General features: G+C 41.2%; 1 long non-coding RNA gene across 1 annotated transcript; it reads left to right on the forward strand.

Moving 5' to 3' along the window:
* The first annotated feature begins 18,710 nt into the window (after positions 1-18,710).
* LOC137224460 (uncharacterized) lies at positions 18,711-20,225 on the forward strand. Its single transcript, XR_010943345.1, has 3 exons — positions 18,711-18,807; positions 18,913-19,094; positions 19,693-20,225. It is a non-coding gene; the product is annotated as an uncharacterized lncRNA (long non-coding RNA).
* Positions 20,226-25,831: the final 5,606 nt, after the last annotated feature.

The raw sequence follows: 25,831 nt of genomic DNA on the forward strand, positions 1-25,831 counted from the left end.
TGACGCGGCGGTCTTTAACCAGGCCCCACCCCCTCCCAGAAGGCGCGCTTTCTTGGCTCCGCCCCTCCGCGCTCGGCTTTCCCTTTACAGCAGTGGCGCGTCCCGAGCTGTACGTGACGTAAACCCCGCCCCTCGCGCCTAGCTAACCCCGTCTCCGGGTCTTTTTGAGGCGGGAAAGAAAGCGCGCCAGTGGCCTCAGTGGTGGTCGCCACGGGGCGTCGTGATGTCACCGGCCACGCCTGACTCTCTTCTGGAACTTTCTGGGAAGCTGTCGTGGAGCGTGGGGGAAGGGAGGGAGGAGAGGCCCGCCGTTTCTCCCATCCTTCTCTCCGTTCTTCCGCTTTATTCGTTTCTCTTTTTTTGTGTCTTGATTTGGTTGGAGAGGGAGGAGGTCCGTATATTGGGTTCCGTGCTTTCCTTTGGTTTTCTGTAGTTTCAGTTGTGGATCTTTCCTACCTGAAAACCCTTCATTTGAGCATCTGTTAAATACCAAAGCACTTTACCAGATCTTGATGTACTGAAATCAGCCACAATCTCTCATCTGAAGTTAGTGGTCTAATAAGGGAGAACTGTTAAACATACACTTGAAAACTAAGATTTTGTGTTAGAGAGATGTACAGCTATAGCCGTGTCACAAGGAGTGAAGATTAATTATGCCATCACTCAACAACATGACATAGTGGAAAGAGTCCAAACTTGGAAGTTCAGACATCCCTCTGGGCCTGTTGTTTCCCTTTAGAGAAAACAAAGTATGGTACCCAGCTGATGAGGTACTTTGATACCTGTAAAGGGCCATTTGATTTTTTAAAACAGCTTTCTTGAGATGTAATTCACATACCACGCAATACTCCTGTTTATGGTGTACAATTCAAGTGGTTTTTGTATTTACGGAGTTGTGCAACCATCACAATTTCAGAACAGTTTCATCACCCCCAAAAAGAAACCTGTCATTAATAGTCCTGGTACATCTTCCCCCTCACATTCCCCCCCCACACACACACATGCACACACTCAACCCTCCCAGCTCTAAGGACTCTAAAATCTGCTTTGTCTATAGTTTTGCCTATTCTGGACATTTCCTATAAGAATGGAATCGTATATGTAATATGAAATCCTTTGTGACTGGCTTCTTTAACAGTATAAAGTTTTCAATGTTCATCTGTGCTGTAGCATGTATTACTATTTCAGGCCTTTTTATTGCTGAATAATATTTCATTGTATAAGTGTATCACATTTTATTTATCCACTCATCAGTTTGGTAGACTTTTGGGTGGTTTCCACTTTTTAGCTATTATGAATGATGCTGCTGTGAACATTCATGTACAAGTTTTTGGATGAACATATATTTTCAGTTCTTTGGGGAATATACCTAGTAATGGAACTGCTAGGTTGTATGGTAACTCTATGTTTAACTTTTAGAGGAACTGCCATTTAATTATAGATGTGAAGTGGTATGCCATTGCGATTTAGATTTGCCTATCCCTAATAATGATGTTGAGCATATTTCATGTGTTTATTGCCCATTTGTAGATCTTGTTTAGGGAAATGTGTATTCAGATACCTTGCCCATTATTACTTTTATTATTGGGTTGTAAAAAGTGGCAGTTTGATTCTTGCTTGTTTAAAATAGTCATCTGGGGACTTCTTGGTGGTGCAGTGGTTAAGAATCTGCCTGCCAGTGCAGGGGATACTGGTTCGAGCCCTGTTCTGGGAAGATTCCACATCACGTGGAGCAACTAAGACCATGTGCCACAACTACTGAGCCTGTGCTCTAGACCCTGCGAGCAACAACTACTGAGCCCGTGTGCCACAACTACTGAAACCTGCACGCCTAGAGCCTGTGCTCTGCAACAAGAGAAGCCACCACAATGAGAAGCTCACCCACTGCAACAGAGTGGCCCCTGTGTGCTGCAACTAGAGAAAAGCCCATGCACAGCAATGAAGACCCAATGCAGCCAAAAATAAATAAATAAATAAATAGTCATCTGGAACAGTATCAAGTTTTTAAGGTACCTGAGACCCAGAGATTTCGTGATGACTCAAGGTGACAATTGTCCTCTCTTTTTGCGCATACTCTCCAAAGCCAACCTCATCTGCTTTCATGGTTTCAATCAGGGACCTATATGATTATGGTTTCCAAGTCTGTATTTTTAGACTTGAACATCCCCCACCCCTCCAGTTCCATGTTTAAATTCTAGTTGCTTATTGTAATATTTACCCAGATATTTCAGAGGCTTAGAAAAATTAGCATATCCAAAATTAAGCGTTTTAATAGTCTATTCCTCCTTTGCCCTTGAAACATCTCTGCTAAAACTTTCTTCTCTCTCTCCCTAATTTAATTAGTTAACACTTCTCATCAATTCCACTTCCCATACATTTTTAAAATTTATCTTTTTTTTCTCTATTCCTCTTGTCACCATTTGTCAGAGCTTCATCAACTCACTTATCTGAAGTGCAAATTATCTTAGAAACTAAAGTGTTTGTGGAGTTTTTACCTCTTTAAACACTGTATTTCAAGTTCTAATAAGAGGAAATCAGGTTATAAAAAAATAAAAATATAACCTTGGACCTGGAATCATAGTCCACAAAGATGAAATGATAAAGGGTGTATCTGAAAACAACTCTAGTACACTTTTCCCCAATAACTGTGTTTGGAATTTTGCAATGATCCCTTGTGCTTTTGTGCATTTAATAATTTCTAATCATTTTATCAGCTAGGCTGTACCATTTCTAAACATTTTTGTATCCTCCCTGGGATGAAGAGATTAAATTTATTTCCTCCTTTTTAACACCTACATACTTGTCAGTGTGATGTAATTTAAAAATTAAGTCAGGAGCAAAATGTTAATTGTAAAATCTATGTGAGTCAGCAATATGGGTGTTCATTGTACAATTCTCTTCACTGTTTGAACATTTTCATAATAAAATGTTGAGAGAAAAAAATGTAAGTCAGGTCATGGTATAACATGCTTTGAAACCATCAATGGCTTCTCATAACTTTTAGGAAGGACAAAGTCCAAAAAGCTTAATACAATCTGCAATTCACTGCATGATTCATTCCTTATCTGCCACTCTCTCCCTTGTTTGCTATGCTGTAGGCATACAGTTTCTCATGCCCCATGTATGCTCAAAGCTGGACCTCTGAATGAGCTGTTCCCTCTTCCTGGGACACTTAACAACTACCTTCCACCCAACACACACCTAAACCTGCGCTCCTACTCAGATCTCAGGCCTTGTCTTGCTTCCTGGTTTAGAATAGATCAGATCTCTTGTTTATATACTCTTATAGGCACCCCTCATATTGTTCATAATAATTTTAATTAAACAATAGTAATTATATAATTATTTTTGTGATTTTGGCTTTTACGTCTGTCTTCCCCACTAGACTAAATTCCTTGAGGACAGCGCCCATGCCTCGTTTGTCCACCTTTATACCTAGTACCAGTGCCTGGCACGTAGTAACCCTTCAGTAACACTTGAGTGAATGAAAGAAAGCAAAGTATGAATTTAAAATTTATTGGGTAGGCAACAGCATGCCTTTATACGTCCTTGAGGAGGGGACTGAGTTGCTGAGAGGAGGGAAGATTGTCCTGGCAAAGATATGGTCGTCAGGCTGGAGGGTTTATGTGACAATTCATGTCTATATCTTCAGCACCTTGCACAGGGCCAGGCTGTTGAATGAGTGACCTTGTGGAACATGGTTCCTGTACGGTAACTATGAGGTGAGGAGGACTGGACTCCCATGGCAGCAAGAATGGAGATTAAGCAGTGGGTGGGGAGACTCAGAAAGGGTGGGCTTGACTGGTCTTGATGATGGGAATACGAGGAGAAAAGGAAAAGAGATAGTAAAAAAAATGACTACAAAATGTTTATGTCTTGGTTGGGGAGATATATACAGGAGTAAATAATGTGCCCACTTGGGAGTACTCTCTGAGGCTTACTCCTACAACTTAGGGGAAAGCCAGAGGCTGGCCCCAAATTTAATTATCCTGTCCCTTTATAGAATCTAGGCCCTCTCCCCCAATGTCCCTTTATATTAAACTTTCTCTATTCATATTACTATGTGGCTTATCTCTCCTGATTGGACCCTGACTGATTCAGAATTGCTCCCAGGAGGGGTCCCCCAAGATACTACTGGGATGTGGAAGTGAAGGAGAGAGAAAATCTAGACCAAATTCTGGGTTCTGGCTTGGGTGACCAGGTAGAAGGACAATGGTACCATTAACTAAGGGAAAATAAGGGAAGGTGGGGCAGAATGAGGAGTTCAATTTGAGACATCCAAATGAAGATATCTAGTGAGTACTGGTTATAACAGTCTGGGGCTCAGGGTAGATTTGGGTGGAATATACAACCAGAACTAGAATTACCAATATAGAGATGGTCAAGAAAACCTTACACTGAATAAGCAAGATCCTCAAAGGAGACATGTGAGGGTGTCCTCATGTAACAGAGAAGAACAAACCTGACTCCATATTGGATCTATTCTTTTAGCTCTAACCTTTGTGCTCTGGTGCCTGTGCTTAGTCATGCTGGCTCTGTACCTGCGTTTAAAAGAATGTTGCCTATAGCCTGAAATATACATAATAGCCCTGTCTCAAGGCTCTGTCTCCCAGGCTTGACCTTTAAAGCCATAACACTTTTCATTCATATAAAGAGTTGTAGATCGTTCATATAGAGATAAAAAGTTGTAGAACAGAAAATAACATTTGTCTTATTGGAGGTTTTCAGGAACATAGTGACTGGAGCTACATGGACAGCTACAAGATCAAGATCAAAGGATTATCACATCCCCTCTGGGGTCTGGCTGGCACCAAGAAGTCTGCAACAACCAGTCACACCCCCTTCCCTTTTAGCATAAAGAAGCCTGAATTCTAACTTGGGTAAGATGATTCTTTGGAACACTAGTCTGCCGTCTTCTTGGTCTGCTGAATTTCTGAATAAAGTTGCTATTCCTTACCCCAACACTTCATCTCTCTATTTATTGACCTATCATGCAGCTAGCAGTATGAGCTTGGATTCGGTAACAGAGAACAAATAGCAGAGAAAGTGACTGAACGCTCATTCATTGCTTGGAAACATGAATATGGAAATCACAAGTTGGAGACTTAGTTAAGGCTGGTTTTCATGAACCAGCTTATTATTTATTTATTTATTTGTATTTATTTATTTTTTTGGCTGCTTTGGGTTTTCGTTGCCGCACGCAGGCTTTCTTTAGTTGTGGTGAGGGCTACTCTTCGTTGTGGTGAGTGGGCTTCTCATTGTGGTGGCTTCTCTTGTTGTGAAGCACATGGGCTCTAGGCGTGCAGGCTTCAGTAGTTGTGGCTCGTGGGCTCTAGAGCACAGGCTCAGTAGCTGTGGCACATGGCCTTAGTTGCTCCGCAGCATGTGGGATCTTCCTGGACCAGTGCTCGAACCCGTGTCCCCTGCATTGGCAGGCGGATTCTTAACCACTGCACGACCAGGGAAGTTCATGAACCAGCTTAGAACTGCGAGGAAATTAGGAAAACATTTATTATTATTATTTTTGGCCACACCACGTGGCATGCGGGATCTTAGTTCCCCGACCAGGGATCAAACCGGCACCCCCTGCAGTGGAAGCACAGAGTCTTAACCACTGGCCCGCCAGGGAAGCCCCTAGGAAAACATTTAGTTAGTAATGATGGCTATGGCTGTATAATGTAAATAATTGTGGTGAAACAACCAATCATTTTGGAGAGTCCTGAGCACTAAAGGAAAATTCAGCCTATGAAAAAATAAAAGAATTAAATTAGACACCTTCTCCAGCTACCTAAGAGAAACCTGGGAAAGTAGCAAAAATTAGAATACCAAAATAACAAAATGTAGCAATCAGACATTTAGCATATAAAGAAAACATTTGCCTTAGAATTATTATTACATTACTAATGTAGGATGAGGATAAAAAATTCAAACAATATGCAATGTAAAAAGTGAAAATCCTGCACTTCCCTGGTGGCGCAGTGGTTGAGAGTCCACCTGCCGATGCAGGGGACACGGGTTTGTGCCCCGGTCCGGGAAGATCCCTCATGCCGCAGAGCAGCTGGGCCCGTGAGCCATGGCCGCTGAGCTTGCGCGTCCGGAGCCTGTGCTCCGCATCGGGAGAGGCCACAACAGTGAGAGGTCCGCGTACCGCAAAAAAAAAGTGAAAATCCTTTTTCCTATTCTTTTTTCTTTCCAGCTCACTCCTCAGAGGTTACCTCAGTTAAAAATTTAGTGTATAAACCTTTAGACCTTTGATAGGTAAAAAAAATTTTTTTTAGTTTTGATAAAACACATGATATCTGGACTTCCCTGGTGGCACAGTGGTTAAGAATCTGCCTGCCAATGCAGGGGACACGGGTTCGATCCCCGCCCGGTCCGGGAAGATCCCACATGGCGCGGAACAACTAAGCCTGTGTGCCACGACTACTGAACCTGCACTCTAGAGCCCGTGTGCCACAACTACTGAAGCCCACACACCTAGAGCCTGTGCGCCGCATCCAGAGAAGCCACTGCAATGAGAAGCCCGCGCACCAAAATAAAGAGTAGATCCCGCTCACCACAACTAGAGAAAGCCACGCACAGCAACGAAGACCCAACGCAGCCAAAATTAAATAAATAAATAGATTTATTTAAAAAAAAAAAAAACACATGATATCATGGTATACATATTCCTTTAACATACTATTCTGAAACTTGGCTTTTTTCATTTAACGATCTAAAGTACGCTAAATATCTTTCCATATTAGTACATACAGATTTAGCTCAAATTTTAAAAATAGTTACGTTATTCCATTGTAAACATGTACCATGATCTATTTTACTATTCCCTTTTTATGAAGATGAGAAGCCGCTATTTAAAGAGCAGTGAAAACAGTGTTCCTGGGAGGAAATCAGCCAGGGCACAAATGCACTAAAGTGAGAACGTTTGTCAGTTTCCAGGAGCCTAGAGACCAGATCACGGGATCCCTGTGAGCACAGCTGAGTACCGGAGGGGGCTGGTGGTGCTGAGAGCAGGGTCTAGACTGTCTGGGGTTAAACACTGCCTCCACCATTACTGAGAGACGCTGGGTGAATTTAAACCCTGTGCCTTGTTTGCCTTGTCTGTAAATTGGAAATTATAAGAATACCTACTTCACAGGCTTCTTGTTAGGATTCCTTGAGTTAGTAAATATAAAACATTTATAGTAATTGTCCAGCTGATAATAAGTTAGCGATTATTATGTAGGTCATAGAAAGGGTGTTGGATGTTATTTTATTTATTTTTTAACATATGCAATTTAAATTAATTAATTAATTATTTTATTTTTTGGCTGCACTGGGTCTTTGTTACTGCGCGCAGGCTTTCTCTAGTTGCGGTCAGCAGGGGCTACTCTTTGCTGTGGTAGGAAGGCTTCTTTCTCATTGAGGTGGCTTCTCTTGTTGCGGAGCACGGGCTCCAGGCGCGCAGGCTTCTGTAGTTGTGGCACGCAGGCTCAGTAGTTATGGTGCATGGGCTTAGTTGCTCTGTGGCATGTGGAATCCTCCCGGACCAGGGATCGAACCCATGTCCCCTGCACTGGCAGACAGATTCTTATCCGCTGAACCACCAGGGAAGTCCCTGGATATTATTTAAATGTAATGGAAAGCATTGAAATGTTTTCAGCAGATGAATGGCTTAATTCAGTTTTTATTTTTACAGGACCACACTCTCCATTGGATGGAAAATGGGTTGGAGGGAGGTGAAAACTAGACCAGTTATGAAGCTATTGCATTGGTCCAGGAAAGAGCCCATTGCAATAGTGTGGTGGCAAAGGAGACAGAGAGAAATGGACAGATTTTAGATCTATTTTGGAGACAGAATTGAGCTGACTTGTAGGAGGGTGAGGGGATGGAGACATGAAGAAGCACTCAAGAAAGGCTGTGGGTGCTCCAGACTGAGATGCGGGAGCCTGAAAGGGAAAGAGTTAAAGACGGGGAAAGGGGGAGGGGGGAAGGGGAGGGGGGATTAGTGTTTGATTTTGAACTCAGTAAGTTTGAGATGTTATGAACTATCAAAGTGGAAGTTGTCAAGTAGGCAGTTTGATATACAAATACAAAATTGGATATACATTAAAGTCTTATAATACGTCTGGACTTCATAAATCGTATTTGTTGTCAATCATGAATTTTTATTCTGCAGGTAGTTATTAAGCAACAAATTATGCATTGAACACTAAAATATTTTGTTGACAATGGATCATTTTAATTGGATTCTTTAATTAGAAAAGTGATGTATCTTGCATGTATACTATTGACTATAATATTCTACCATATGGCTGCACATAATTTAATCCTTTCCTTGTTTTTTCTAATTTTTCAACATTTGAAATAATGCTTCAATGAATATTTTTTGTACATAAACCTATATCTGAGATCTTAATTTTTTTTTTCGCTTAGGATAGGTTTGTAGGAAAATAATTTGTCAAGTGTGATATTTTTTAGTATTCTTTTGTTTTAGTAGTACAATATTATTGTCTATATTCACTATACTGTGCATTAGATCTCTCTTTTTTAGGACTTTTGAAGCATATTGTCAACTTACTTTCCAGAAAAATTGTACTAATTTACACTCCTAGTCACAATATATGAAAGTTCACCATATCATTCATCAAAATTAAAATATTCGTTAAACTAAGAGGTGAAACATGACATCTGGTAGTTGTTTAATTTGCATTTCTTTAACAACCAGTGACAGGATTATCTCTGCTAATCTCCTATTGCTTTTACCACTGACAGATGGCTGTGATTCTCCTGGCATGCAGTCTTCTCTCTGCCCTCATTATCCCTTTCACCTGGTTTATTCCTACCCAATTCTTCACCTTTCATCTCCAGTGACACTCCTTCAGTTCTGACTGCCCTTCTTCCTGCCTCTTGTGTATGTCTATTTTCTTTGATTTATGTTCTCATAGACCCATGTTCCTCTCCTTCAGAGAACTTATTTCAGCTTGTAATTATATATTTATTAGCAGAAGTGTTTGATTAATGCTTATTTTCCCCCAAATCCTAAGTTTCAAGAAAGTGCAGGAATATTTTGTTCATCATTGAATCCCCACTCCATAAACAGTTGTGGAATGAATTGATAGACAAAACAAATGAATAGGAAGTGGGAAGAGAGAGGCACTATAATTGGGTAACCTGGGTCACGTGCCTACCCCTGTGCTGGGAGGCAGGTCTATTACTGAGAAAAGAAGCAGTGGCACAAATAAGTTTAATGGGAAATTACTGTGAGCTGGGCAGCTGTCCCAATTTGTATTGACCACAAGACATTCTAAATTTTCTTGTAGTCAGAACTACAGATTTTCTTTATTAGGAAAATCTTTATTACATATAGGCTGAAAAGGTTCTATCTCATCCTGAGTAAAATTTTCCTCTAGGTATTTCCTTTTTATGGTTTCCTTTAAACATTTGATAGCAGTTGGACAGTTCTCATGATGAAAATGTAGAAAAAAAACACAAACAAGGTTTGGCATACAGGAATAAATTTTCTGAACTGGATAGAAGTGAAAGAGAGAGTAAAACTCTCTTTGTCTTCTGATACATGACATATCAGACAAATCTGATATATTTTGTGGGGGGCTGGCCACACTGTGTGGCTTGAGGGGATCTTAACTCCTCCACCAGGGATCAAACCCATGCCTTCTGCAGTGGAAGGGTGAAGTTGTAACACCCTGGACCACCAGGGAAGTCCCACCTCTCAATTTTCTTATGGAGACTCTGGTGCTATAGCTTTTTTGATACCCTCCCTATTAAGGTCCTAAACTGGCCACAAGTGTACTGAGAGATTTTGTTTATGAAGTCTTTCCTTACTCATAATTTACAAAGATAATCTATACTTTCTTCTACTTACTGTTTTCATCTGTCACATTTAGGTTGAATTCCATCTGGAGTCTACTTTTGTGTGTGCTGTGAGATATAGATCATTTTGTTTTTCCCATATAGATATAACCAGTTTCCTCAACATTGGATATTTAAATAACTTGTCTTTTCCTATGTGGTGCTGCTGTCATTGTATATTACATTCCCATACATGTTTATCTTGAAGCTATCTATTCTGTTCCATGGGTCTATCTGACTGGGCTTACAACAATATTGCTTTTTTAAAAAATATTGGGCTTCATGATACATCTTTTTGTTGTTGTTGTTTTGCATAGTAAATCTTTAAAACTGGTAGGACAATTCCCCTTTTGTGATGGTCTTTTTGATGTGTCACCTTGGCTGTTTTTTTTATTATTATTATTTTTAACCACTATGCACTTTCCTTGGCTGGTTATTTACTCAGTCAAAACTAATCTAGGTGGTGTTGTGAAGATATTCTGTAGATGTGATTAAAGCCCATTAATCTGTTAACTTTAAGTAAGGAAAATAATCTTAGATAAACTGGGTAGGCCTGATCCAATCAGTTTAAAGGCCTTGAGAGCAGAGCTGGGGCTTCTCTGTGGAAGAAGACATTTGTCCTCTGGACTGCAGCTTCAGGCTGTACCTGAGAGTCCCAGCCTGTCCTCTGTGACAGCCTGCCCTATGAATTTCAGACTTGTATAGGCAAACCCAAAATTATGTGAGCCAATTTCTTGCAATAAATTTCTTAATATATATCTCCGACTGGTTCTGTTTCTCTGGTTTAAGCCTGACTGATACATCCTCTTTATGCTTTTAAATTTCTTTTTTTTTCTTTTGTTTTTTTCTCTCTTCATTTCTTATGCTTTTTTTTTTTTAAAACAAAGATTGCCTTAGTTATTTGTAAAACTTTATTCTATAAAGTTATTTGTTTATTTATGGCTGCATTGGGTCTTTGTTGCTGCGTGGGGCTTTCTCTAGTTGTGGCAAGTGGAGGCTACTCTGTTGCGGTGTGTGGGCTTCTCACTGCAGTGGCTTCTCTTATGGCAGAACATGGGCTCTAGGCGTGAGGGCTTCAGTAGTTGTGGCACGTGGGCTCTAGATCACAGGCTCAGTAGTTGTGGCGCATGGGCTTAGTTGCTTCACGGCATGTGGAATCTTCCTGGACCAGGGCTCGAACCCGTGTCCCCTGCATTGGCAGGCAGATTCTGAACCACTGTGTCACCAGGGAAGTCCCAAACTTTATTCTTCTAAACAAATTGTAGAGATGTTTACTGAGTTCCTAAAAAAATCCATGTGAAATTTTGATTGCATCAGATTTACTGGTTAACTTGGGAGGAACTGACATCTTTATAATATTGTTATCCATTCCAAGAGGATGGCTGCCTTTGCATTTATTGAACTTCTATATATCCTTCATAAAAGTGTTTTTTTTTTCACATCTTATGCAGTCTTCATTAATGTCCACATATTTTACATTTTGGGGGCTTATTGTGAATAGTATTTTATTTTAAATTATATTTTCTAGTTGGTTATTGATGCTGTGAGAAATGCTATTGGGTTTTTGAAAGGTTGATTTTAATATGCAGAGAACTTATTGACCTTTCTTATTTGTTCTAACAGTTTGTATCTAGATTCTATTGCTCTTTCTATATAGGTGATACATTCATTTACAAATAGCAGTAGTCTTATCTCTTCCTTTCCTGTTTTTATGCCTCTTATATCTTGTCATTACTTGATAAAAGGTAGAAGGAGAGATCTAAAGATTTAAAGAAATGGGAACCTTGTAGTGGATTTCTCTTTTTCAATCTGTTCACCTACCTTCTAGCTATGTCCTGAAAGAACCCAGAAAATTGTTCTCTCACTAAAGGAGAAATACTTTCATGAAATGAATATTGACTTCAAAAAATAGAGGTATAGTGACTGTTCTTTGTCAGTAAAAGCTTTTGTGGATAATATAAGGTAGAGGATGCCCCAATATTCCTAATATGGGCCAATAAAACGAATGCCAACTAGTCAAGATATTCCTGGAATTACTACAGTTGTTCTGGAGGTACTGGCCATTCACAGGATTCAGAATCACACCATCAACATTTAAACCAGAATAGATCATTTCTACCATGTGGTGCCAAACCTTAACCAGAACAGATATGCTTGGAAAGCACGAGATCCAGATGCCTAGATTTACATCGGCTCATTTTACCCCAAACATTTTATTAGCTTCTCAGTAACGTGTTTCTGCATTTCTGGCAATGGATAATTTGCCAAACACTCCACTTACAGTGTTTTGTTGGAGCTTTACCATCGCAATTTTACCATATTTAGCAAGTGACATGAACCCTGTACTGGATTTCTGACTTATAGACTAAGAGTTATTATGGGAAGAAGAGCCAGTGGAAGCCCCGGGAACTCTCGCTTCCTATCAAAATGTGGAATTTTGTTGAATCACAGGCATTAGTGCCCATACCAAAGGAATTGCTATTCCACATGGGAGCTTCTTTGGGGAGGAAATCACACAAGTCCTGGTGACTGGTATATAGCTATTTATCTAGCAAGTTATATTTATTTTTGATTCCAATAAACTGAGGATACCTTTAACCTAGAAGGGACAGCAATATACCTTTATTGTCTCCCATTGAGGTTAGGTCAACTGGCCGTGTGCTACAGGAAACTATTGTTTCATCAATCCACAGGTTGGTACACACTAGTCTATTACATTGATGATTTTTGGCTGCAATGACCTATAGAACTGTAAGCAGTTACCCTAGATGCCTTTGGAAAAAAAAAAAGAAAAAAAATATGCCAGATGGTGGGAGAAAAATCCCATGAAATTACAACAGTTTGTCTCAGTGAAGTTTCTGGGGACCAGATGGTTTCTTTCTAAATGGAAGGACTAATTGTTGCGCCACTAAGAAAGAGGAAAAATTCTTGGTTGGTTGTTGACCAGCGCTGCCATGTTTAGTGGTAAAAGTTCGTGGAAAACTTCAGTAATCTTACACAGGCAGATGTAATTCTAAGATTAGTGGTAAAAGTTCATGGAAAACTTCAGTAATCTTACCTAGGCAGATGTAATTCTAAGATGTAATTTAATTCTACTAAGATTTCAAGTCTCTGAGGAATAAAAGTTTGATCAGCTGAGATTCTGCTGGCTATAGACAAAGATAAGGATGGGTAGTTGAGAAGTCAAGTTATAAATACCAACTGTGGCCTTGGATTCACTTGCAAAATTGAGAACTTTAAAATCTACTGGTATTTTCAGGTATATATTTATATATTTTAGAATAGTTTTTGTCTTTGTTCTCCCTTTCCCCCAATATTTTATATAGAAAAAGATGCCTGTTAATTTTATAATTTAAAGAATAGTGGACAAATTTTCAAAAGAATTAGTCAAATTCTTTAATTAAACAATTGAAGAGAATTAAGAGACTTAAAAGACAGATAAGCATTACTCCAAGATCCTGGATCCTGGGTGCAATAATTGAGATTTTGGCTTAAGCACTTTTAGGAGCGGCTAAAGACATAAGAGGTTGTTGCATTATGTTAGATGTTATTTTCTTTAAAGAAGTGTAAGTGTGGGAAGAAACATACATGTTGATTTTGGGAAGCCAAAGGGGTAGACCGTCGTGGAAATTTGTCTCTCACTTAGCATCTGAATTCCTTCCCTATGTTTGGGGGAATCGTCACACACAGCAGCATCTGCCTCCCATTATAGAAGCCATGGATCCCAGATCTCTGCTTTCCTTGCAGCCAGCAACCACCCCAGTCTTGGAATCAGAAGTTAGTGATACATCAGTACCGCTTTTTTAGAGTCCATATATATATGTTAGCATACAGTATTTGTTTTTCTCTTTCTGACTTACTTCACTCTGTATGACAGATTCTAGGTCCATCCACCTCACTACAAATAACTCAATTTCGTTCCTTTTTATGGCTGAGTAATATTTCAGTGTATACGCCAATAAAGATGTGAAGAAAAAAAAAGAAGTTAGTGATACAAAGAAACTAAGGTGTACAGAGTACATTCTGGAAGTGGTAGCAACACAGCAGCAGCTTTCTAGTTGAGGTTTTACTGGGTCAAGTTAATTACACCTGGAAGTATGAGGCAAACTTAGGCAAGGATGTGCACAGCTGAATGTTGGGAGCAGAGAGTCCTGCCCATTCTCTTTGCCGGGTGGACGGAAAAAGCAGACTCCTTCCATCAAGGGGACCCTAAATGAAACTTCAAACTACAAAGAAAAAGGCATCACTGACTCTTCGAGCACATAATCTATTTTTAAAATAAATTTTATTTATTTATTTATTTTTGGTTGTGTTGGTTCTTCATTGCTGTGTGCGGGCTTTCTCTAGTTGCAGCGAGCGGGGGCTACTCTTTCGTTGCGGTGCACAGGCTTCTCACTGTGGTAGCTTCTCTTGTTGCAGAGCGTGGGCTCTAGGCGTGCAGGCTTCAGTAGTTGTGGCATGTGGACTCAGTAGTTGTGGTGCACGGGCTTAGTTGCTGCCAGGCATGTGGGATCTTCCTGGACCAGGGCTTGAACCCGTGTCCCCTGCATTGGCAGGCGGATTCTTAACCACTGCACCACCAGGGAACCCCCGAGCACAGAGTCTCTTAACGGGCTGCTACTTGCCCTGGTAGGGATTAGCCTAGTTAAAAAGCCACAGGGTGTTGTTATGTTTTGTTTTGTTTTTCCCACCCATCATAAATGTTTACAGGCTGGTACATGCCCATTTTAGCTTTTCCTGTTCTGTCACTTTAAACTTCTTATTTTTCTTTAAAGATGATTTTTTTTTTTTTTTTTTTGGCTGTGTTGGGTCTTCATTGTGGTGTGTGTGCTTCTCATTCGGTGGCTTCTCTTGTTGCAGGGCACAGGCTCTAGGTGAGCGGGCTTCAGTAGTTGGGGCACGTGGGCTCAGTAGTTGTGGCTTGTGGGCTCTAGAGCGCAGGCTCAGTAGTTGTGGTGCATGGGCTTAGTTACTCTGCGGCATGTGGGATCTTCCTGGACCAGGGATCTAACCCGTGTCCCCTGCATTAACCACTTCACCACCAGGGAAGTCCCCAAACACTGTTCATTCACCTTTTTTTTTAACCGTGTTGTACATTATATCCCCAGAAATTATTATCTTATAAATGAAAGTTTGTACCTGTTGACGGATCTGTTCTTTGTTTCTATGAATTCAGTTTTTTTAGATGCCACATATAAACAAGGTCACACAGTATTTGTCTTTCTCTCTCTGACATTTCACTTAGCATAATGCCCTTATGGTCCATCCCTGCTGTCATGGTGTCGCAAATGGTAAGATTTCCTTTTTGTGCTTGAATAACATTCCATTGTGTATAGATACTACATTCTCTTTATCCTTTCGTCCATCGATTTACACTTAGGTTGTTTCCATGTGTTGGCTATTGTAAATAATGCTGAATGAATGTCTCCTCAAAATAGTGATTTTGTTTTCTTCGGATATACACCCAGAAGTTTTAAATTTTTTGAGGAACCTCCATGCTGTTTTCTGTGATGTCTGCATCAATTTACATTCCCACCAACAGTACACAAGTGTTCCCTTTTCTCCACATCCTTGTCGCCAGTGTTTGTTATCTTTTGTCTTTTTTTTCCCCTTGTGCTATATAGTAGGTCCTTGCTGGTTATCTATTTAAAATATAGCAGTGTGTACATGTCAATCCCAAACTCCCAGTCTATCCCTCCCCCCAGACTTCCCCCCCAGTAACCATAAGTTCTTTCTCTAAGTCTGAGTCTGACAATATTTTATTTGTGAGATGCTTCCAGGTTGTTGCCTGTTGCAATAGTTCATTCTTTCTTGTTCCTGTAAGGTATGCCAGTGTATGAATATGTCACACTTTATCCAACTCACTCTTGATAGACATTTGGGGTGTTTCCAAATTTTGGGTACCATGAACTGTGTTCTATGTCCTCATAGATTTTTAAAAAAATTTTATTGTTTAATTTATTTTTTAATAAATTTATTTATTTTATTTTTGGCTGCTTTGGGTCTTCGTTGCTGTGTGCAGGCTTTCTCTAGTTGCAGCGAGCGGGGGCTACTCTTCATTGCAGTGTGTGGGCTTCTCATTGCGGTGGCTTCTCTTGTTACGGAGCACGGGCTCTAGGTGCGCGGGCTCAGTAGTTGTGGCACACGGGCTTAGTTGCCCTGCAGCATGTGGGATCTTCCCAGAAGAGGGATCAAACCCGTGTCCCCTGCATTGGCAGGTGGACTCTTAACCACTGGACCACCAGGGAAGTCCTCCTCATAGATTTTTAATTTTCTTTGCAGTCAACTCTTAGGATGTGCATGTCATAGTACTATGCTGTAATCAAAGTGTGAGAGCAATCACTGTCATGCCAAGTCCTCTGGCTCTACCACCAACATATTGCGTAAAATCACTCAGCTACTCTTAGGCTGTATATGCATGAGTGTGTGTGTGTATACATATTTTTCTTTACAACATGGAATCACAACATAGATGTGGTTCTCTATTCTGCTGATTTCGTATAACTTTATATTGTGAGCATTTTCCCCTATTGTGAAAATTCTTAGAAAATGTAATTTTTAATGGAGATATACCATTGTGTCTTATGGCTTTGCCGTCATGTATTTAATTAATTCCCTAGTGGCGGACATTTAGATCATCTCCAGTTGTTTTCAATACGAATAATGCTATGGATAAACTCCCTTGAATATGAATCTTTATCCATTTTGCACGTCTGTTTGGAATGGCACTGAGAGCTCTCCATATGGCTAGGGTATGGCTGTACGTAGCTTAGGGTAGCAGAGGTACCATATATCTTTCCTGTGACATGAAATGGACAGATGTGCATGATCAACTCTTCCAGTCTCTAACAACTCCAGAATTTATCCTCAGTTTCCTTATGGGTTATGCAGTAGAGTGGGGCAGTTGGGAGAATCGCTTCCTCTTGCAAGGATAATCAGGCAGGAGCAGGTGATATGAGTATGAGGGTGGAGGGACAGGCAAGGGGCAGACAGGCTGCAGACCCACGATCTGCCCCGTTTCGGATCCATCTTCATATTCTTTTGGCAGAGGGCCCCGGGTATTCCTGTGGTAGCTGCTATTTTCAGCTCCTCTTCATCTGTGCTGCAGAGTCTGTGCCCTACATCTTTCCCATTAACCTCACTCCACCAATTATTCATTCATTCATTCAATAAATATTTAATGTGCACCTGCCATGTGCCAGATATAGCTGTAGGCATTGGATATATACACAAGTGAATAAAACAAAGTCAGTGCCCTTGTTGAGTACACAGTCTAGTTGTGGGGAGGGGCGGGGAGCAGAAATAAACACATGAGCAAATAAACACACCTGTAACATGTCAGGTCATAAACGTTATGAAGAAAAATAAAGCAGAGTATCAGGGAAGGAGAGACCCATCTTTAATCCACAAATGCGTTCAAGTGTTTCCTGATGAAATAAAACTTTATTGCATCTTGTAACCATAGTTCACTCTCACTTCCTTTATAGGGAGTCTCCTTAAAGGAGACATTGACACTTGCTTTCGTCACTTCCTCACCTCCCAATCTCTCAACCAGCTGCAGCCTCAGACCCAATAGTTTCAGTTCTGAGCTCATTCCCCCCGCCCCCGAGTCCCATTCCTGCTCCTCTATTGCCAATCCCTCCAGTTGGCAGAATTATATTTAGTCCTTTCTCACTTTCCCTTTCTCCACATCCAATCAATCATGAAGGCCTCCTTAATTTACCTCCTAAATATCTTTCACTTCACCCGCATTGTCACTGCCTCCATTGGTTTGCTAGGGCTGCTATACCAAAGTACCACAAAGTGGGTTGATTAAACTACAGAAATTTATTGTCTCATAGTTTCGGAGGTTGGAAATCCAGATTTTGGTAGGGTTGATTCCTTCTGAGGGCTGTGAGGGAAGGATCTGCTCCAGGCCTCTCTCCTTAGCTTTTAGATGGCCACCTTCATGTTCACATGGTGTTCTCCTTGTATCTCCACATCATCTTCCCTCTGTACTTATCTCTGTGTTCAAATTTCCCCTTTTTATAAGGACACCAGTCATATTGGATTAGGCACACTGTAATGATCTCGCTTCACCTTGATTACCTCTGTATATACTCTCTCTCCAAATAAGGTCACATCCTGAGGTACTGGGAGTTAAGAATTTTGGAGGGACACAATTCAACCCAAAACATTGCCTTTGTTCAAGTCTTTGCCATTTCTCACCTGTATCATTTCTTTAGTCTCCTTAGGAGAGTCACTGCTTCCAGCATCATCTTCTTTCAACCCACCCTCCACTCTGCTGCCAGAGGACCACATAAAACCTGCTGTGGCTGCCAGGAAAATTCAAGCTCCTTGCCAATGCCTACCAGCCCTTTGTGTTCTGGCTTCTGCCATCCTTCCTAGTCTTACTTCCTACCATTCGTATAGCATTATTGCAGCCATCGTTGAGCCCTTTGTCATGATTGCCTTGCCTCTGACCTTGACTACGTGTGGTTCCTCTTGCCTGGGATGGTCTCTCTTCCTCCTCTCCCTGACTGAACAACTCATGGGGTCTTCAGGCCAGCTCCAGCATCATCTCCTCTAAAAGGCCTTCCTTAACACCCCCAGTCTGGGTTTTGTGTCTTTACTCCAAGACCTATGCTTCCTCTGCATTTCTCTCTGCTGTACTTTTACTTATTTACTTACTAATTCAATGCCTAGTATACCAAAGGCACTCAATACACATTTGCTGAACACATGAGTAAGTGAATAAATGAATCTTCCGGTAGAAAATTGCAGTGTTAGAGTGAGTAAGCTAGCTGGTGAGAACAAAAGTTTTTTAAGGGAGAGGCAAAATTAGGGGTGGGTGTGGTAATCAGACGTGGTTTATAATTCTCACACTCGAACAGAAATTGCATTTCAGCTGCTGTCGCTGCTGGGAGAAAAGTCCTGCTACTGCACTGACTCTTCCTTTGTTCAGTAACATAACCAGTAAGAAAATAATTGCAATGTTTGGAGCAACAGGTAAAAAACTCCTTACTTTTAAAGTGCATGCTGACTTTACTTACTTTCTTATCTTCCTGTTTTTAACTTCAGAGCCTGCAAGCATGGACTGAACAAAGAGCCCTTTGGAGGAAACTGAGAAAAGTATCATTTGCTTGAATTTCTGATGTGGTAAAGGGGCAGGGTGATTTGACTTGATTTGTCAGAAATGATCTCAGCGGGACAAGGACAACTGACACATTCTCGTGTTCTTGATCATGTGCTGATTTGTTGGTGTAAGTTTCATTTCAGCATAAGTTATATGCTAGAGACTTTTCTCCACTCGCTTCCTGACAAGCATGGGAGCAAGTGTGAGAGGCCCGTGGGTATGTAGGAGATATCCACATGCCTGACCAGTACTCCAGCGACTCTGAAAGGGTGGAGTGGGTGGGGATTAGGAGAACGTGTGGCGGGACTTCTCTCACCAGAGAGCTGCCCCGGCCTTTCAACTGGCATCTCTACTTCCCCTCTGCCTCCCTCACAATCTGTTCTCCAACAGCCAGACCTATCCTTGCAAAATGTTGTTCCAATCAGGTACTCTCCTTCAATCTATTCTCATTTCTGCCTCTCGATGATCTGTTTGAAAGTGTCAGATCATGGCATGCCTCTGCTCAAAATCCTCCCCCACATCTCACTCCAACTGAAATGCAAAGCCCAGCTAATGACCTGCAAGACCCTTCTCGGACCTTGTCTTCTACCATTCTCCCTCGCTCACTCTGCGCGTTCCTCAAACACACTCCCACTTTAAGGCCTTTGCATTGGCTACTCCCTCAACCTAGAGTAATCTTCCTCCAGTTACCCACGCTGCTTTCTCCCTCGTGTCTTCCAAGCCAGATGTCACCCAATCCGTGAGTGCTTTCCAGACACACTTATTTAAAATTGCAACTCCGGGGACTTCCCTGGTGGCGCAGTGGTTAAGAATCCGCCTGCCAATGCAGAGGACACGAGTTTGAGCCCTGATATGGGAAGATTCCACATGCCGCAGATCAACTAAGCCCATGAGCCACAGCTACTGAGCCTGCGTGCCACAGGTATTGAAACCCACACACCTAGAGCTTGTGCTCCACTACAAGAGAAGCCACCGCAATGAGAAGCCCACACACCACAACAAAGAGTAGCCCCTGCTCGCTGCAACTAGAGAAAGCCTGCACACAGCAACAAAGACCCAACACAGCCAAAAATAAATAAATAAATAAATTAAAAAAATTGCAACTCTGCTCCACCCTGCCACTGTCTGACTCTCCTCCCTGCTTGATTTCTTCTGTTTCCATCTGTCTCTCCACACTAGGATAGAAGCTCTGTGAGGACAGGGATTTTGTCTGAAGGGAGGCTAGAGCAGAGACAAGAGAGAAGTAAAATCTCAAAAACCAACAGCCAGGTATGACATTAACTTTAAAAGGAAAAAAAAAAGGTAATGCGAGGAGGGTTGATTGTATACAGCATTAGGGTGATAGTGAAGTTGTTGGTTTTTCCTGAAAGAGATGAGAAGCCATTGAAAGGTTTCGAGCAGAGTTGTGACATGATAAGACCTGGTGTTAAAAGGTTCATTTTAGCTTCTGTTTTGTGAAGTGACTGTAGGGGACAAGGGCTAAAGCAGGAAGACCTCTTATGAGGTCGAGGCCATTGCCCTAAACCAGGCAAGATGATAGTGGCTTAGACCAGGGAGTGGTCAGATTCCTAATATGTGGTCTCTTTTGGTTTTTTTTTTTGCGGTACGCGGGCCTCTCAGTGTTGTGGCCTCTCCTGTTGCGGAGCACAGGCTCCGGATGCACAGGCCCAGTGGCCATGGCTCACGGGCCCAGCCGCTCCGCGGCAGGTGGGATCCACCCGGACCGGGGCACAAACCCACGTCCCCTGCATCGGCAGGCGGACTCTCAACCACTGCGCTACCAGGGAAGTTCCCTAATATGTTTTAAAGAGAGTTGACAGGGTTCTCTGATAGGCCAGATATCAGAGGTTACCAGGCGGGAGAAGAGAATGACTCCTAAGCATTTTGGCTTGAGCAACTAGAAGAATAAAGTTGTGATTCACGGAAATGGGGAAGATCATGGGGGAAGCAGGTCAAGGCAGGTCAGGAGCTCTGTTTTAGTCTCCTTAATCCTGACTTGCTGCTAAGCATCCAGAGTAGGAGGCTGGATAAGAGCAGGGGGGTGGCTGCTAAAGGAATCAGGTCAGATGTGTCAGAGTTGAAGAAGGCTGAGTCACAGTTAGCTAAGGAAGTGCACTGATTGCTTTACTTCCCAGTTCTTGTCCTTAGTTCAGTAACCTTGGAGCTCAGGGTGTGTTTGGGCATTTGAGGAAGGGTTGCCAGATTTAGCAGATAAAAATACAAGATGCCTAATTGAGGAACCAAGACGGCGGAGTAGAAGGATGTGCTCTCACTCGCTCTTGTGAGAACACCAGAATCACAACTAACTGCTGAACAATTATTGAAAGGAAGACACTGGAATTCACCAAAAAAGATACCCCACATCCAAAGACAAAGGAGAAGCTGCAAAGAGACAGTAGGAGGGGCACAATCGCAATAAAATCAAATCCCATAACTGCTGGGTGGGTGACTCAGAGACTGGAGAACACTTACACCACAGAAGTCCACCCACTGGAGTGAAGGTTCTGAGCCCCACGTCAGGCTTCCCAACCTGGGGGTCTGGCAACGGGAGGAGGAATTCCTGGAGAATCAGACTTTGAAGGCTAGTGGGATTTGATTGCAGGACTCTGACAGTACTGGGGGAAACAGAGACTCCACTCTTGGAGGACACACACAAAGTAGTGTGTGCATTGGGACCCAGGGGGAAGGAGCAGTGACCCCATAGGAGACTGAACCAGACCTACCTGCTAGTGTTGGAGGGTCTGCTGTAGAGGTGGGGGGTGGCTGTGTCTCACCAGGAGGACAAGGACACTGGTGGCAGAGATTCTGGGAAGTACTCCTTGGTGTGAGCCGTCCCAGAGTCCACCATTAGCCCCACCAAAGAGCCCGAGTAGGCTCCAGTGTTGGGTTGCCACAGGCCAAACAACCAACAGGGAGGGAACCCAGCCTCACTCATCAGAAGACAAGTGGATTAAAGTTTTACTGAGCTCTGCCCACCACCAGTCCCTCCCATCAGGAAACTTGCTCAAGCCTCTTAGATAGCCTCATCCACCAGAGGGCAGACAGCAGAAGCAAGAAGAACTACAATCCTGCAACCTGTGGAACAAAAACCACATTCACAGAGAGATAGACAAGATGAAAAGGCAGAGGGCTATGTACCAGTTGAAGGAACAAGATAAAACCCCAGAAAAACAACTAAATGAAGTGGAGATAGGCAACCTTCCAGAGAAATAATTCAGAATAATGGTAGTGAAGACGATCCAGGACCTCAGAAAAAGAATGGAGGCAAAGATCAAGAAGATGCAAGAAATGTATAACAACCTAGAAGAATTAAAGAACAAACAAACAGAGATGAATAATACAATAACTGAAATGAAAAATACACTAGAAGGAATCAATAGCAGAATAACTGAGGCAGAAGAACAGATAAGTGACCTGGAAGACAGAATGGTGGAATTCACTGCCACAGAACAGAATAAAGAAAAAAGAATGAAAAGAAATGAAGACAGCCTAAGAGACCTCTGGGACAACATTAAATGCAACAACATTCACATTATAGGGGTCCCAGAAGGAGACCAGAGAGAGAAAAGACCCAAGAAAATATTTGAAGAGATTATAGTCGAAAACTTCCCTAACATGGGAAAGGAAATAGCCACCCAAGTCCAGGAAGCACAGAGAGTCCCAGGCAGGATAAATCCAAGGAGAAACACGCCAAGCCACATAGTAATCAAATTGACAAAAATTAAAGACAAAGAAAAATTATTGAAAGCAGCAAGGGAAAAACGACAAATAACATAGAAAGGAACTCCCATAAGGTTAAGAGCTGATTTCTCGGCAGAAACTCTACAAGCCAGAAGGGAGTGCCATGATATACTTAAAGTGATGAAAGGGAAGAACCTACAACAAAGATGACTATCTGGCAAGGATCTCATTCAGATTCGATGGAGAAATCAAAAGCTTTACAGACAAGCAAAAGCTAAGAGAATTTAGCACCACCAAACCAGCTCTACAACAAATGCTAAAGGAACTTCTTTAAGTGGGAAACACAAGAGAAGAAAAGGACTTACAAAAACAAACCCAAAACAATTAAGAAAATGGTCATAGGAACATACATATCGATAATTACCTTAAACGTGAATGGATTAAATGCTCCAACCAAAAGACACAGGCTTGCTGAATGGATACAAAAACAAGACCCATATATATGCTGTCTACAAGAGACCCACTTCAGACCTAGGGACACATACAGACTGAAAGTGAGGGGATGGAAAAAGATATTCCATGCAAATGGAAATCAAAAGAAAGCTGGAGTAGCAATACTCATATGAGATAAAATAGACTTTAAAATAAAGGATGTTACAAGAGACAAGGAGGGACACTACATAATGATCAAGGGATCAATCCAAGAATAAGATATAACAATTATAAATACATATGCACCCAACATAGGAACACCTCAATACATAAGGCAACTGCTAACAGCTATAAAAGAGGAAATCGACAGTAACACAATAATAGTGGGGGACTTTAACACCTCACTTACACCAATGGACAGATCATGGAAAATGAAAATAAATAAGGAAACAGAAACTTTAAATGATACAATAGAACAGATAGATTTTATTGATATTTATAGGACATTCCATCCAAAAACAGCAGATTACTTTCTTCTCAAGTGTGCATGGAACATTCCCCAGGATAGATCACACCTTGGGTCACAATTCGAGCCTCAGTAAATTTAAGAAAATTGAAATCATATCAAGCATCTTTTCTGACCACAACGTTATGAGATTAGAAACGAATTACAGGGAAAAAAAACACAGACACATGGAGGCTAAACAATGCGTTACTAAATAACCAAGAGATCACTGAGTAAATCAAAGAGGAAATCAAAAAATACCTAGAGAAAAATAACTATGAAAACACGACGACCCAAAACCTATGGGAGGCAGCAAAATCAGTTCAAAGAGGGAATTTTATAGCAATACAAGCCTACCTCAAGAAACAAGAGAAATTTCAAATAAACAATCTAACCTTACACCTAAAGGAACTAGAGAAAGAAGAACAAACAAAACCCAAAGTTAGCAGAAGAAAAGAAATCATAAAAATCAGAACAGAAATAAATGAAACAGAAACAAAGAAAACAATAGCAAAGGTCAATAAAACTGAAAGCTGGTTCTTTGAGAAGATTAACAAAATTGATAAACCATTAGCCAGACTCATCAAGAAAAAGAGGGAGAGGACTCAAATCAATAAAATTAGAAATGAAAAAGGAGAAGTTACAACAGACACTGCAGAAATACAAAGCATACTAAGAGACTACTACAAGCAACTCTATGCCAATAAAATGGACAACCTGGAAGAAATGGACAAATTCCTAGAAAGGTATAACCTTCCAAGACTGAAACAGGAAGAAATAGAAAATATGAACAGACGAATCACAAGTAATGAAATTGAAACTGTGGTTAAAAATCTTCCAACAAGGGCTTCCCTGGTGGCGCAGTGGTTGAGAGTCTGCCTGCCGTTGCAGGGGACACGGGTTCGTGCCCCGGTCTGGGAAGATCCCACATGCTGCGGAGCGGCTGGGCCCGTGAGCCATGGCCACTGAGCCTGCGCATCTGGAGCCTGTGCTCCGCAACGGGAGAGGCCACAACAGTGAGAGGCCCGCGTACCGCAAAAAAAAAAAAAATCTTTCAACAAACAAAAGTCCAGGACCAGATGGCTTCACAGGTGAATTCTATCAAACATTTAGAGAAGAGCTAACACCCATCCTTCTCAAACTCTTTCAAAAAATTGCAGAGGAAGGAACACTCCCAAACTCATTCTATGAGGCCACCATCACCCTGATACCAAAACCAGACAAAGATACTACAGAAAAAGAAAATTAGAGACCAATATCACTGATGAATATAGATGCAAAATCCTCAACAAAATACTAGCAAACAGAATCCAACAACACATTAAAAGGATCATACACCATGATCAAATGGGATTTATCCCAGTGATGCAATGATTCTTCAATATACGCAAATCAATCAATGTGATACACCATATTAACAAACTGAAGAATAAAAACCATATAATCATCTCAATAGATGCAGAAAAAGCTTTTGACAAAATTCAACACCGATTTATAATAAAAACTCTCCAGAAAGTGGGCATAGAGGGAACCTACCTCAACATAATAAAGGCCATATATGACAAACCCACAGCAAACATCATTCTCAAAGGTGAAAAACTGAAAGCATTTCCTCTAAGAGCAGGAACAAGACAAGGTTTTCTACTCTCACCACCATTATTCAACATAGTTTTGGAAGTCCTAACTATGGCAATCAGAGAAGAAAAAGAAATAAAAGGAATACAAATTGGAAAAGCAGAAGTAAAGCTGTCACTGTTTGCAGATGACATGATACTATACACAGAGAATCCTAAAGATGTCACCAGAAAACTACTAGAGCTAATCAATGAATTTGGTAAAGCTGCAGGATAGAAAATTAATGCACAGAAATCTCTTGCATTCCTATACAATAATGATGAAAAATCTGAAAGAGAAATTAAGGAAACACTCCCATTTATCACTGCAACAAAAAGAATAAAATACCTAGGAATAAACCTACCTAGGGAGACAAAAGACCTGTATGCAGAAAACTATAAGACACTGATGAAAGAAATTAAAGATGATACAAACAGATGGAGAGATATACCATGTTCTTGGATTGAAGACTCAATATTGTGAAAATGACTATATTACCCAAAGCAATCTACAGATCCAATGCAATCCCTATCAAATTACCAGTGGCTTTTTTTACAGAACTAGAACAAAAAATCATGAAATTTGTATGGGGACACAAAAGACCACGAATAGCCAAAACAGTCTTGAGGGAA

This window comes from Pseudorca crassidens, chromosome 5 (assembly GCF_039906515.1).
Source record: "Pseudorca crassidens isolate mPseCra1 chromosome 5, mPseCra1.hap1, whole genome shotgun sequence".
NCBI lineage: Eukaryota > Metazoa > Chordata > Mammalia > Artiodactyla > Delphinidae > Pseudorca > Pseudorca crassidens.